Raw genomic sequence first — 16,753 nt, forward strand, 5'->3', positions numbered from 1 at the left:
CTAAAAGTATTCAATATGTTGGTGGCTCAATTAGTATGTGTGAGTGTTAAGATGAACAAAAAGGAGAAATGTCATATCTTGCTTTGTTCTTTACCTAATTCATGGGATTTTCTTGTTATATTGGTAGTACTTCTGTTGTTTTGAAGTCTAAAGATGTGGTGGGTGCCCTACTTGGTGAAGAGATGTGGAGGAAGGTAACCCTCAGTTCAAAGAAAGCCCTAACTATTCATGGAAACCTAAGGAGAAAGGCAAGAAGAATGAGAAGTGTAATAAGTCCAAATCAAGAGGGAGATCGAAATATCCTAGAAAGTCCAAATTCATTTTCTAGAATTACAGTAAACTAAGTCACATCCATAAGGACTACAAAGAAGAAAAGAAGAAGATTGATTCTGATTCTGAGTTCGAGAAGGAAGATGGTGATGCTTCTATTGCAGCTTTGGCAACTCATGCAGGTAATGATGCTTGGTTAATTGACTCAGGTGCATCTTTTCATATGACTTCTAATAGAGATTGGTTTTCTAAATATGAAGAATTTAATGGAGGTAAGGTGTACTTGGGTGACGATTCACATTTAGACATTGATGGTCAAGGTAAAGTTAGAATCAATTTTTTTGATGGCAGAATAAAAGGATTAATGGTGTGTCGCATATCCTTGTTTTAAAATGAAATCTGTTATCTATGAGAAAATTGATAGATGTGGGTGTGCAAGTATTCTTTTCTAAAGAAGAATGTAAAATGATTAAGGGTGCTATGATAATTGCTAGAGGTAGCAGGTTCAAAACTTTTTATAAGCTAGATGCATACACTATTGAGTGTAATAGAACTTTTGTAAAAAGTAAATCTGTGGAAGATTGGAGGGTTTCACCTTCAGTAGATGGAAATGGATTTTGGGTACCTAAGGGTTCTCTTTCTTCTGAAGCAAAGTTACCTACAGAGAAGACTATGTTATGGCACTAGAGGCTTGGCCACTTTGGAGAAAAGGGTCTAAGGACCTTGAAAAATAAAAACCTTGTTGAAGGTTTGAATGATTGTAATCTTGAATTTGATTTTTGTGAGCATTGCATTTATGGAAAACAAAACCATGTTCATTTTTTCTCGAGTTGTCATAAAAATCATGGTGTTTTAGATCTTATTCATTCTGATGTGTTTGGTCCTATAGATTTTCCTTCGATTGGAAAATCCACATATTATATTTTATTTATTGATGATTTTAGTAGAAGGACATGGGTATATTTTCTAAAGGTAAATCTAAAGTTTTTAGTTGATTTAAAGAATTTAAAGCAATGGTTGAGTTGCAGACTGGAGATAAAATTAAATGTCTGAGGACTGATAATGGCAGTGAATTTTGCTCTAATGATTTTGATAGATTTTGTAAAGACTATGGCATTAACAGATAGAAGACAATTTTGTATTATCCATAGAAGAATGGAGTTGCAGAAAGAATGAATGGGACACTGATGGAGAAGGCTAGAAGTATGCTGAGTGGTGCTAGTCTAGAAAAAAAGTTTTAGGCTAAAGCTATTGACACTTCTTGCTACTTGATTAACAGGTCTCCTACATTAGCCCTTGTTGATTAGATGCCTATGGAAGCATGGTCGGGTTACAAGCCCTCATTAATATATCATAGAGTTTTTGGTTGTAAGGAATATGCACATGTGCCAAATGAGAACTAGACAAAGTTGGAGAACAAGGCTATGAAATGTATCTTCATCGAGTATAGTTATGGTGTGAAAGGATACATGCTTTGGGACCCTGTTGCACAAAAGTTAATTCATAGTAGAAGTGTTACTTTTAGAGAAATTAAGTCTCATTCTATTACATTGCAGCCAAAATAGACTAAAAAGGAAGATGTGATTCAATTTCCTTCTACATCTGAAAGAGTTGAATTGAGACCCTTAGATAGGCAAGAATTTGAGGAGAGATCGTCTAGCTCTGAATCTTTAGAAGAGGAGGAAGAACCACCAACTCAGCTTGTTCGAAGGTCTATAAGACATAACAACCACCTGAAAGGTATTCACCTGATGATTGGAGATGTATTTTTGTTTTGAATACTAATGTGGATGAACCAAAATTTCTAGAAGAGGCATTAGGTATGAATGATGCAAAATCCTAGAAGACTGCTATGGAAGAAGAAATGACAGCTTTGAAAAACAATGATACATGGGATCTTGTACCATTGCTTGAAGGACAAAAGCCTATTGGTTACAAATGGGTGTTCAAGAAAAAGATTGGTTCATATGGAAGCATTAAGATGTATAAACCAAGGTTGGTTGCAAAAGGCTACTCTCAGGTTGAGGGTGTTGATTATGGTGAGATATTTTCTCCTGTTGCCAAAATGACATCCATTAGCTTTTTGCTTTCTAATGTTGTTGCTTATAATTTAGAGGTTGAGAAAATGGATGTGAAAACTTCTTTCCTTCATGGTGATTTGGAGGAGGATATTTATATGACATAGCCAGAGCACTATGTGGTGAAAGGTAAAAGTAATTTGGTCTATAAATTAAAGAAATCCCTATATGGCCTCAAACAGAGTCCTAGGATGTGGTACCAAAAATTTGATATATATATGTTGAGTTTGGGATTTGAGAATTCTAAATCAGATCACTATGTTTATTATAAATCTTATGGTGATAATTTCCTATACATTGCATTATATTTTGATGATATGTTATTCATTGGTAAAGGGAAAGGTATGATTTCAAAACTTAAGTCTCAGCCCATTGCTAAATTTGAAATGAAAGATCTTGGTGCAGCGAAATACATTCTTGGGATGGAAATTTAAATAGATAGAGTAAACCAAAAGCTATGGCTAGGCCAGAGTAAGTATGCGAATTTAGTCTTACAGAGGTTCAACATGCAATATTGTAGACCATTGTGTGTTCCTTTTATAGTTGGAACAAAATTATCTATTGCAAATTGTCCTACATCCCCATTGGAGATGGAAGACATGAGTAGAGTGCCTCACCAAAGTGTAGTTGGAAGTTTGATGTATTCTATGCTCTATACAAGACCATACATTTCCCAAGCAGTGGGAGTTCTATCCAAATATATGTCTACTCCTGGTAGAGTTCATTGGGATGCAGTCAAAAGGGTATTTAGATATTTGGAGGGTACCTCAGAGTATTCTTTGTGTTATCATGGTAATTTAGTTGGAGATGTGATTTCCCTTGATATTCATGGTTATGTGGATTCAGACTCATCAGGTGATATTGATAGCAGAAGATCCACTAGTGCTTATGTGTTTACTTTATTTGGTGGTGCAATTAATTGGATGAGTAAGTGATAGGTTGTGGTTGTTTTGTCCACTACTAAAGAAGAGTATATGGAAGCTACTAATTCTTGTAAAGAGGTCATTTGTCTTAAGAGATTGTGTTCAGACATTGGAATAAAACAAGGAGTTGTGATACTCAGAGTGGGATTAGCCTAGCTAAGAACCTGACATTTCATGCCCAGACCAAGTACATTGATGTTTAGTACCATTTTGTCAAAGATGTGGTCGAAGATGATAGGGTGAAGCTGGTTAAGGTAGAAAATTTGATGAATGTTGTAGATTCTTTAACTAAGATTGTGAGCACAAAGAAGTTTAGATGGTTTTCAAAGTCTATGCGCCTCATGGCCCCTAGCAATTGATTTATTGTGTTGATACTCCCTTTTCTCTTGCAAGGTGTTCGACAAGTGGGAGATTTGTTGGGAAAATGGTGTCTCAACCTTGCATTTATATAAGTTTATTATTTATAGTAAGTTTTCATTTGGGCATGAAATGGTGTGAAATTCTCCCTGAAGCTTTTGGTTGGCTAGATAAGCATTCTGGTAAAGTTACGTCGCAAGATCGCAACTCATTTTGAAGATATTATTTTTTTTCATTTTAGAGAGGTCCAATGAAAGGTTTAAATTTTTGTTTGAGGACTTTATATTCCTCTAAATTCCTTGAAAATAAACAACATAGAATTTTACAAGGCAATATAAAACTTTGCGAGCTTTTCGGGGCTTCAAACAGTTCGTCAATAGGACACACGGTTCTCAAGTTATGGCCTTTGAAAGTTTGTACTCCTGAAATAGGAAATATTAAATACATCAGACACATAAATGAGTTGTAAAAGAGAGGGACACACGTCATAGGGCATCTAGAAGTGAGATGAGGTAGGCTACATATTATTGGGTGGTTTTAGCCCATGGTTTTTTAATATCGTTTGATAGTTTCTTGTATTGTATCTCCTATAAATGAGGTGTGTATGATACAGGTTGTGTGTAAGAGTCTTGTGGCTATTGAGTAACATCTAAATATCTGATTAGTGGTACTCCTATGAAGATCTTGCTCTACAAGTATATTGTAATCTTTCTTGATTGCTGAATAATATATTGGGTGGCTTTTGGAGTGTGTGGTTTTTCTCCCAAAAGGGTTTTCCCCATGAAAATAATTGTATTATGGTTTGAATGTTATTAAATCTATTTCTATTTTATGTGACTGTTGTGTCAATTTGTAAAAGTTTTTGCATTACCATCCTTTCAAGGTTAGTGTAGGAAGTTATTTCGCTACTTGACTTCCTTACAAATGAAAGATGTGAAAATGTAATGGACTCCACTAACCAAGAGAGCATTCAAAGAGATTAAATAAGAAATTTCTAACACACCTATCCTTATGATTCCAAACTATAAAATGCCATTTTACCTATACTCAATTACATCATAACACACCTGCATGACCATCCTTACATAGAAGATAGAAGAAAAGGATGAGAACCCAATTGCATTCATGATTTAACCACTCAAAGATGTTGAATTGAGATACCCAAATATGGAGAAACAAGCATATGTGATAGTAAAAGAAATTAGGAAATTCGACCACTACATTCTAAGAAGCAAGGTACATGCCATTATCCTAGACATAGAAGTGAAAACATTATTGATGTAGAACAAGCTTAGTGAAAGAAGAGGAAAGTGGGTTGCCAGTATCCAAGAATACAATATAGAAATACAACCTATGAAGTTAGTGCAATAACAAGCACTCACATAGACAATCACAATAGATGGACTAGGATTGGTACAACAAGTATATCAGCTTCAAGATATCACCCTAGATGAGTGGTACAAAGATATTGTATGTTAATCATTAAATTAGAGGTGTCCCTCACATTTGAACCCAATATAATTAAGGGAATTATGAATGAAGATTCAAAGATATATGTTACAAGGATCAGTGTGTTACAAGAAAAACCACGAAGGAGTTTACTTACAATGTGTTGGAAATAATGAAATGAAAGAGATTATGGAACATTTCCATAACAAATTTGGAACTGCAAACGGAGGTGCCTTAGCCATGGCTCACCACATCCTAAGAGTGGATTACTACTGGCCCATTTTGTTCAAAGATGTGCATCAACATGTGAGAACATTCCATATCTTCCAAGTAGTCTTTGTTTGAGAGAAGAATCCTGCCATGCCACTGTAGCTCATCATCGAAGTAAAACCTTTTGCTCAATGGGGTCTGGATTTTATTGGTATGATCAATCCCCTATCCTCAACACAACACGTACATTCTAACCATGACTAATTATTGCACTCGATGGTCAGAAGTTAAAGCCTTGAAGTCTTGCACTACTAAGGTTGTAATCAACTTTCTTGAAGAACATATTGCTACTAGATCCGGTTGCCCTCATGCATTTGTTTATGATAATGGTCTCGCCTTTGCATCACTTAGATTTTCCAATTGGACATTTGAACATGGAATAACCCTAAAATTATCAACTAATTATTATCCCCAGGGAAATGGCTTAGCAGAGTTAATGAATAAGAATCTCGTAAGTGCAATCAAGAAACTACTAGACAAGAGTCCTAAGGACTGGCACACACAACTCAAATATACCTTTTAGGCTGATAGAATGAGAATCAAGAGTTCTTTGGGAACTGCTCCCTACTACCTTGGGTATGGAAAAGGATCCCCACTTTAGAATTTATGCAAGAGTACCTAGAAGGTGAAGATTGAGTTTAAACAAGGTTAGCACAACTGCTAAAACTTGAAGAAAAGAGAGATGAAGCATTAGACAAATTTGTGAAACAACAAGGAGTAGTGAAATGTTGGTTTGATAGACAAGAAAGAATCAAGGCTTTGAGGATTCTTCACTTGAATCTTTATTGGGACAAAGCCCATGAGAAAAGAGGAGAACATGATAAGTTTGAAAAACTATGGAAAGGTCCATACCAAATTTCCAAAATCATGGGAGATAATTCTTTAAAATTGAAGACATTGATTGGAGAGGAAATTTGGTTGCCCGTCAACGAGCAGTTCCTCAAGCATTGCTTCCAACCCCAGGTTAGCTCTAGTACCTTACATTGTACATATTTAGATTAGGTGTACCTTTCAATTTGGTCTTATAATAGGTGTGTTGGTCTTAGAGTATATTTCCTTCTTTTGCTTTGCTTTAGTTTTCTTTGTTTGAGCTAGGTTTTAATTTGCCTTGAGTCTTTTCACTCATGTCTCCCATGTGGCTCAGGTTGTTAGTTTACTTTCTTTAGTTTAATTTTTCTTTGTTTAAGTTTAGTTTTTCTTTGTTTTAGTTTAGTTTTATTTTTCTTTAATTTAGTTTTGATGGATCTCCATTCATGAGAAGGGTTATTATATCAAGGCACACCCTAATATTCCACTACTATGACTAATTTATTTCTTGAATAATTAACAAAAGAATTCCTTAGAATATGAGGTGATCATTTTCAAGCATTATAATTTATTTAGGATGAATAGTCAACTTGAATAAAATCACTTAATGTATTTTGATGCTGACATATTTTTTATTACTATATCTTTAGACACACTAATGAAGTCCAAGTCATTGTGACTAGTGAAAAATCTAAAGTCTTATTTCAGCACCACTGTAATTCTCAAATCCTAGTGAGCTTAATTGATTACAAGCCAAAGTGTGGAAATGAAAAAGAAATAAGTATCACGAGAAAATAAAATGCAAAAGAAAAGAGAAAACCAAAGAAAAGGAAAATGGATGAGATGAAATATCAAAGCATTTGGCTTTGGGAATATGCGAGTAATGCTATCAAGGCTATAGATACCTAACTATCAATGGAGCAATATTTGTGAGATTACAGTCATAACCTCATCAGGGCTATAGATGCTCGCTATCAGAGAGGTTGCATCCAAGATGCTTTTGGAGTTAAGACAAACCATGTAGCCATTCACAATAGAGCCCAAGAGTTATGATCATCCTGTGAGAAGCAATGAACACAATTACACACACATGGGTAATCAAAGATTAAATGACTCAGTATAATTTGAGACTTTCCTCTTCTTCGTGTACACTTTCTAGCCTTTTGATTCACTAGAGAAATTTGTCTAAAGATTCTAGGTTCAAATTGAGTCTTATTCTTGAAATGTTTAGGAACATTTTCTTGGTGGAGTCACCAGATGTTGTGACCATTTCACACATCACCTCATCACAAATGGGTACCCCCTCTTTTGCTTTTGGTTTTAGGTTTCAGATAGGTTTGGAAGCAATCAAATCCTTTAGATGAGATGAGGTTGAGTTGATTTTCTCATAAATGCCTTGGCTATGAATGATTTGATGATCATTTCATTTAATCATCACCATTAGATATGGAGACAATGAATGCAAGTATGAGGATCAATCATGGGAATCAAGATAATATATGCAAGATGAAGGATTAAACCACATGATAAAGGCTTTGAAAATAATGAGGGACTCTTTTAATTAGCAAGGTGAGTTCTACTATTTATGAAATTAAGAAAGCTTGAGTCATTGTCAGTGACCCCCCAAAACCTTGCCTTGCCTTAGCTCACAATTAGTTTCCCCTCAAAAGTCCCACCTCATTTAGTCAGTGGGGTAGAAAAAGTCCAACCTCTTTCAGTTAGTGAGGGATGAAAATTTTGACCACTTTAAGTTAGTGCCCTCTCAAAACCATAATGTCCTTAGATGGTTGTCAATGCTTGGTAAAATCTCCACCCAAGGATAGAGGAGGGTGTATAATTCAATGATCATGTTAAAGGTGAAGGAAAGATTAATTAAATGTGTCAAGTATGATGTGTTGCCATTTTTTACTCAAAAACCAACAATTTTCTTATTATTAAGTAAATTTTAAGTGATATTTAAAATATTGTATAAATGGCCTTGTATTTCTTAATTCCAAGTTGTAGTCATTAAATAAGGATTTTTGTTTGAAAATCCTCCATGAATTCAAAAAAAAAGAGTCATGTGCTTAATATCCAAGGGACCAAGTTTTAAAAAAATGAGAAAATGTTGTAAAGGGTATTATCCATGTTGGAATAAGTCAAAAGGGGTTCCCTTGATATTTGGGAGGGAAAGTTAAAAGTTATAAGAGTGGCATGAAGATTTTTTAGGAGTCTGTGTCCTTTTCCACATAGAACTCTTTTCATCCTCCACGTAGAACTCAATGAATTTAAGGTTTTTGTTGAAGAAAGATTTGAGTTACTTCATGAAGAAAGCCACATTTTTCCTACAAGTTTCTTCTTGTAGAGAAGATCCAGAAAAGGCAGTCAAAACCTCTTTATACCTCTCAAGAACACCTCATGCAAAGATATTTTTCAGTCATCTTCAGTTTTCTAGGAGTTGGTGAGATATGCTTCAAATCAGAAAAGGGTACATGGAGTAATCTTGTAGAGACTATAGAGAAATCTCAAAGCTCCATCATACAACTAGACAACCCTCAAGAAAGGGTTCATTTATAGTCAAATCCATGAGAGGTAGGTTTTTGAAACCCTTTTTACTAAGAGTTGAGAGATTTATTATCCTCCACTAAGCATTCTTAAATGACAATATTGTTCAAAGTAATGGTCCACTCTCACTAAGGATTCTCCCTTAGGGTTTTCTCTAAGTTAAAGGCTCACATAAAGAGAGTATTGTGTTATAGTTCTATTATGTGTCATTATCATATCAGTGTATTCGTTCCTAGGAAGGTAATTATCTTTGACATAAGAAACAGTGCATTAGTCATGTAAGGCATGCAATAGATAAGGCTTTCACAATTGTATTGATGCATAGAATGCACAAAGACAACCACAAGATATCTTCATGAAAGATAACGCATCCCTTAGGCTCCATAAATTGATCTTTATCAAGTATAGGGTTTTGAACATCAATCTTTTGAACCTTGAAAAGCAATCATGAGAACACTAAAGATCAAAATACAAAGAATCCCTTAGTAGTAAATACAATGACTTGATGGTAGAAATATCTACCAAAAGAGAGGAAAACAATGAACCAATTCAAAAAGGATCAAACCAATACAACCATCCAAGTCACTGTTCTTAGACAAAGATTGCACAACAGTTTTTCTTTTTTATTTGTACATGGCTACATTCTAAATGACATAGGCCTGCAACAAAGGTGAATCTCTAGATAGAGATCACATAAGTAAAGAACAATGAATTAACAGTTATAAGATATGTATGAGACACAATTCTATAGTCATAAGAACAATGTGAGATGATAATACAAGATCCAAACACAGTCACAAGGTAATGAGTAGTCCAATCATGAACACATATCACAGACACAGTCTAGTAAGAGACAACACAAATAGTAGTGATCTTCAAAACCATGACATAGTTCAAAGGGATGACAAAGTATGGGTGTAAAATAAAGGCCTATAAATGGGTATAACTAAGAGATAGGTTCCATATTCATCAAACCCTAGGTTCATGAATGAATATTATGATTTTGTCTCAGCTATAAGACAAGATTTTTTAACAATGAGATGATTGTGGGCTGGGTTCATGATAGTTATATTATTTAATACTGTAGCATAGGAAATCAGAAATCATCACAAGCAAATATAAAAACTAATCATTAGCTCAATCACAAAAGCAAAAATGCAATGATCTATCCTAAACACACTCAATAAAGACATGAAAATGAAACATTCAAAATATAAAGATTATGCAAACCATATGCAGATCTGAATGCTTTCCTCATGCGGCTCCATTGTTCTTCTTTCTTCTCCAAATAGTTTTGTTGTGGATCTCACCTACTAGTGCATGATCATGATTGAAATCAAGTAAATAAGATTATTGCTCAAGAGTACTCGAAGCATGATTGATTAGAAATTTGATAATTTGATTATTCTCATTATTGGGGATTTGATTGAAGAAATTCATCCAATTTATAGACAAATTGGAGAGATGAACAAATTAGCATGATAGTGATTCGAATGGAAATTCAAATCAAGAATAGCAAATTTATGACATGTGTATGACAAATTGCTATGCAAGGATTTATGACAATTTATGACAAGAATTTGAAATAGAAATAGACATTTAGGAATTTAGGAGAATTTAGAAAATTAGGTTAGAAATGATGACTTGGAAATTAGGAAATTGATGAAAAATAGGTAAATTAATGAATAATTTCTCATTCATTAACTAATTTACAAAAATAGGAGGCATTAATTAGCCAATTAAATAAACATTTAATTGTGATGAGAAGACTTAGGATAAATAAATAATTTATTAATCCTAAAGGAGGAAATGACAAACAAGGTTAAATGATTAAATCACAAAACCCTAGAAGATGAATTAGCAATGCGAGAATGACAATTAGGTCTTGATTGAAGATAATTGATTCGATTTGATTCTAATTTAACAAAGGACCAATGTGATAAATGATTTGATAAATGCGCCAATTGACGAGGAACAATGACAAATTGATCCAAATTGACATAATGACGATCATCGATGATAAATTATGACAAATTATGACAAATTGACAAGAGGACAAGGATCGATGACAAAATAGATTGCAAGACGACAAGATTGAAAATGACCACGATCGATGACAAATCGATCGCAAAATGACAAGATCGAACATGACAACGACCGATGACAAATCGATCGCAAAATGACAAGATTGAAAATGATAAGGATTGATGACAAAATGATCGCCAGATGATAAGATTGATAAGAGGACAAAACCCTAATTAGGATTGACGATGTCCAAAATGATGACAAATGAGCACGCACATTGATGCGACTGGATAAAATCGATCAAAATCATGACTGGAGATTGTTGTCGACAAGACCAAATTTGAGAGCGAGACGAATGAAGAATGTAGAAGAATGACTCGATGCTCGCAAATGATAAAGACCAAGTGTGAATCATAGGAGAAATGTTAATGCGACTCAAAAACCCTAAAATAAGGCAATGTGCAAATGTTAAAGTATGACTCTGCAAGCGTTGACCATTTTTAGGTGTCTACATTTTGCCCCTCTTTGAGACAATGCAATTTTAAGCGTTGTTTCAAAGAACAATACTAAAAATGCCCCAGACAATAATAATGACATATGCATGCCCCCTCGAGGAATTGGCCAGAAACATGTAGAAAAGAGGCCAATTGCTTGATAAAAATGATAGGATCGAACGGACTGACAATCGGAGATCGGATGCAAGAAGGATAAGCAATTGATGGTGCAAAAGACCATGACTAGCATGAGATGGAGAGGGTGCACATCCATCTATGCATTGACAAAGATCTATAAATGAGACCAAGAGAGTGAAAATTGCTCATTTGCACTAGCCCAAGAAGAGGATTTGTTGCTCTGGACAAGGACACTTGCAGATAGATGGCAAACATTCCAAGGGTAGATCACCTTGGAGAATGTGTATGCACATTCAGATGACTAGACGATGCAGGAGCATCGGTATGTATCTCAAAAACCCATATTTTCAATTTTATGAATTTTGATTACTTGCGGGACATTGTGGGGCCCACAGGGGATGCAGAAAGGGACTCCTGCACTTGTGTAGGGCGAATCCTGTGCTTGTGTAGGGTCTTCTATGCTTGTGTAGGGAGACACAGGCATAGGTTACATGACACAGGCACAGGTTCCTTGACACAGGCGCAATTGTGCATTTGTGACTCAATTGTGATTCAAAATTGCATGCAAATGATCCGAAAAGGGGGTATAAGGGTAGGATAGGTCAAAATAGATAAAGAACACCCTGATTTGGCCATGAAAATGAGGAAATGCAACCTGTAGGAGCAAACCCTAAAACTGACAAAATATGCCCCAATTGTGATGCAGAGTCGACAGTATCCACTGATCACGTGGGAGAACTGACCTGACTGCTTCATGCTACGACATAGACTCAGGAGCATAGATAGAGACACATTAGTAGGACTTGGGATATACTATGTCACATTCATGCCCGAGATTAGGGCAAACATAGGACTACTTACCGCATTGGCAGAGCGATGGCATTCAGAGACCTCCTCATTCCATCTGGCGACTGGAGAGGCGACTGTGACACTGGAGGATGTATGGCGTATCCTCCGCATTCTGATTCATGGAGAGATGGTAGAGTATGACCTAGTGATAGGGAGAGATGCGTTGTGCAGATTGTTTGAGTGTGACGCAGATGATCTGGATATTGTCGAGAGGGAGATTGGCTGGGAGACCATGGCATCAGACTATGATCGACGATATGTGGTGATAGCAGTGGTGATAGCATGCCTACTAGCAGGAGACAGACAAGGACATGGATTCCCTATTGAATGGGGAAGAGTGCTAGAGCAGATGGCGACAGAGGGGATAGTGTACACATGGGGACCATGTGTACTAGCTATGCTATATTTTCAGTTGCATCAGATAGCATATCAGGGAGTTCAGACTTTGAGCTGTGGAGTCACATTGCTACAGGTATGGGCATTTGAGCACATAGCCATATGTCAACCAATTATAGAGAGATAGGTAGTACCACATCGACCATATGTGTATTGCTATGGGGGAGCACTGAGACAGGGTCCTTTTGGATACATATTGTACTGGTGACATGAGCTAGACAGACTGAGAGAGTTCATATGGAGGCCATATCGTGATTGCCCTGGATGGTCAGATGATAGTGATGAGCTACCATATTGTAGATAGGAGAGTTACTTGATTGGGTGACAAGTTAATTGCCAGAGAGTGATTGAGATGTACCTACCAGAGAGAGTTAGACGACAGTTTGGAGAGAGGCAGGATGTACCTAGGAGGACTGCACACTTTGCCCGATCTCACAGAGAGATGAGTCAGTGGGGGAGTATGATTCAACCAACAACAAATACAGTGGGATTGGAGATCAGATGTGGCAGACGCCAAGATGACAGAGGAGTATGAGAGATGGTTTGCACGACGATGGCCAGTGCCATTGACAGATCCGGATATTCCAGTACCTAGCTGACAGGAGGACTTCCCACTCGTTGGAGAGGAGGAGAGAGATGATGAGGATGAGGAGGATGAGGGTGTTGATGAGGATGATGAGGATGACAAGGATGGAGATGAGGATGGGGATGATGAGGATGAGCCAGATTTAGGTGAGCAGGAGGCATTGCAGGATATACCCATAGAGCCAGAGACAGCTAGCATAGAGGAGATGGAGATATGCAGGGCTACCATAGCGAGTCAACATGATCATATTTTGACATTAGAGAGAGAGAATGAGCAGTTCAGAGTAGAGATAGCCAAGCTTACAGCATCTCGAGATACAACAATAGCTCAGGCACAGCGAGAAGAACAGAGAGTCACTGAGTATATTGGGTCGATTCGAGATGCCAATGCATGGGAGATGGCACAGATGCTGGTAGAGACCGGAGAGGAGATACACCATTGGAGGACACTATATGAGAGTGCAATTCCACTAGAGCAGAGAGAAACATCATATCGGGCACAATCGAGGACAAAGAGCAGAGCACACTCTCAGAGGTCATTGAGCAGCATGGGGGTGAGTGGACCTATGAGACCACCACAGCCAAGACCAGGAGGGACATCATCCGTGAGACATGGCAGGGATGAGGAGGACAGAGGGAGCACCCAGTGACAGAGGCACATGCTCCATATGACGGACAGTGGACATTTATGTAGTTTGACATTTTGTAGTTAGCCTACAGGCCATACTTAGGACAGACAGTCCAATTTTGTACTCTGATATGATATGCATCGATGTGATGGGATGCAATGTGTTATGACTTATGGTTGTTTTCCATGTATGGATGGCTTATGCATTGTTTATGGACCATTGTGGAACATGTATGGATATATTTTTTTATGTGTTTTTGATGCATTTATAATATGAAATGGATAAAATGTTTGATACGATGTTTGATGTAATGCAAATGTACTAACCGAATGGATGCAGGATGCAATATGTATGTTTGAAGATCAGAGCACTAGACCGAATTGACTATCCAAACTGACGGAAGAAATGTTAGTAAGAAGAAATGAGACAGAGGACAATGAGAGACAAAGAAAAACTTGCTTTCAGTAATGCACTTTGTAGGTGAGAACCTTTATTTTATGTAGCAAAACGGATGCATAGCATCATGGCATTGAAGGCCAGAGCTGAAATGCAACCCTTTTTTGCAAAAGACAGACACATCACAGACAAACAACAATCACAACCAAAAAGAAAAGGATCATGATCCATCCTGGTCACTCTAAATCACTCAGTGACATCATCGAGCAACATAGGAACATGATCGAAGCCAAAGATAAATCAGTAAAAAGATAAGATGCACAAATTCCAACAAATCAAACAAACATCTTGATCTTCATTGTCAAAAGTTGAAAGTGTTGATAGGACAATCATGCTGTCTGGTTTCAGGGAATGAGGTACCCCATCTAAGATAGGACACAGTCTGGTTTCGAGTATACCACACCCTGTATAAGACCCATGATAGTAGAGACAAGGACAAATGATTTTAAGGTTGATTGATATGACAATTTTGATCAGGTTGAATGTCTGGTTTGAGTGAAAAAATTCATCTGTTAATGCGTGATTTCATTAAAGCACAGTGTTGGATTGCGAGTTGTTGGATGTATACTCAGGGATCTGTCTATGCACAAATGGGTTATTTATTGCAAAGTGCGTGTTTTTGGATTTTAATGTTTTTGAAAAAAATTTGTTCATTTTTTCAGGACTTTATTTGACTTTTTAGGGATTTTTTCAAGACATTTTTTAAATGTTTTTTATGATTTTTTTCAAGACATTTTTAAATGTTTTTGAGATTTTTTTCAGGACATTTTTTCTATTTTTTTGAATTTTTTTCAGGACATTTTTCAATTTTTATGATCTTTTTTTCAGGACATTTTTAAATTTTTATGATCTTTTTTCTCAGGACATTTTTAAATTTTTATGATCTTTTTTTAGGACATTTTTAAATTTTTATGATGTTTTTTCAGGACATTTTTAAATGCAAAAGTTCCAGTGATCGATCATAACAAGGGGAACACACCCAATGGGCATCTGAAAGACATACATAGACCGGGACCAAAACATATGTACAAGAAACCGGGGTATGCAAGACAATGATGTTGACCAATAACAGGCCTGGAATAGAACATTGGGTCAAGACAAAGATAGACGTGAGAAACCGGCCGAGAGAAAGCATAGCTTAGAGGTCATGACAGATGACGGAGCAATGATCTCATTTTACACATGGCGTCTGTTTGCCAGGTTTTCACCAAGGTACTTGCCCAAAGTGCCTGTTTGCCAGGTTTTCACTAGAGGGCGAATCATTTTTCTTTACTTTTTTTGCTCTTTTTCTCTTTTTTTTTTTTGTATTTTTTCTTTTTTCAATTTTTTTGTATTATTTTTTTTTTTCAATTTTTTTTTGTGTATTTTTTTAGGATCATACTTGAAGAAAATGCTGATAGAAAATTATGCCCAGTACTTGCGAAGATGCATGTTGTTGACAGGATCAGACAAAGGTTCACCTTCTGGAGTGGCAAGCTGATATGCCCCCGAGCCATATGCTGCAGTTACTATGAAAGGCCCAACCCAATTAGGTTCAAACTTGCCTTTAATGATGTCAGTAGACTGTGCATTCTTAGGGTTTGCCTTTAAAACTAGATCTCCCACTTCGAAGTGTCACCCTTTGACCTTCTTATTATAAGAGCGACGGAGACGGTTTTGATATGCTTGCAAATGTGTCAAAGCTGTTTGACACTTTTCATCTAACATCTCAAGCTGATGCAACTGAGAGACTCTGTGTGTCTCATCATCAATTAGATGTTGCAAGGAAACACACAAGGAAGGAATCTCCACCTCCAAAGGTAAAATAGCTTCCACACCATACACCAAGGAATAAGGTGTTGCGCCAGTAGGTGTGTGGATAGAAGTGTGATAGGCCCATAGTGTTGGATTCAACTGTACATGCCAATCTCGACCAGCGTCATTGACAACCTTCTTTAGGATCTTGATAATGGTTTTATTTGATGCTTTGGCTTGACCATTCCCCTGTGGATAGTATGGACTGGAGAAACGGTGTTGGATATGAAACTTTTCACAGAGTTCTTTAACATCTTTATTCTTGAAGGGACGACCATTATCTGTGACTATGGCAAGGGGAACCCCATACCAGCATATGATATAATTCAGCAAGAATTTTGAAATTTGGACACCAGTGATATAGGTCATGGGGATAGCCTCGATCCATTTTGTAAAATACTTTGTGGCTGTAATGATGAACTTGTGTCCATTTGCAGATGTCGGGTGAATCTTGCCAATAAGATCCAATCCCCATTGAGAAAAGGGCCACGAAGATATGATAGAATGAAGCTCTTGAGATGGTGCATGAATATAGTTTCCATGAATTTGGCATTTGTAGCACTTCTTAACAAAATCATGAACATCTTTTTCCAGAGTGGGCTAGTAATACCCAGCACGAATCAACTTTTTGGCTAAGCTTAGATGATTGAAATGGCCCCCACATATACCATCGTGAACCTTGTGTAAAG

This window comes from Cryptomeria japonica, chromosome 5 (assembly GCF_030272615.1).
Source record: "Cryptomeria japonica chromosome 5, Sugi_1.0, whole genome shotgun sequence".
NCBI classification, from domain to species: Eukaryota; Viridiplantae; Streptophyta; class Pinopsida; order Cupressales; family Cupressaceae; genus Cryptomeria; species Cryptomeria japonica.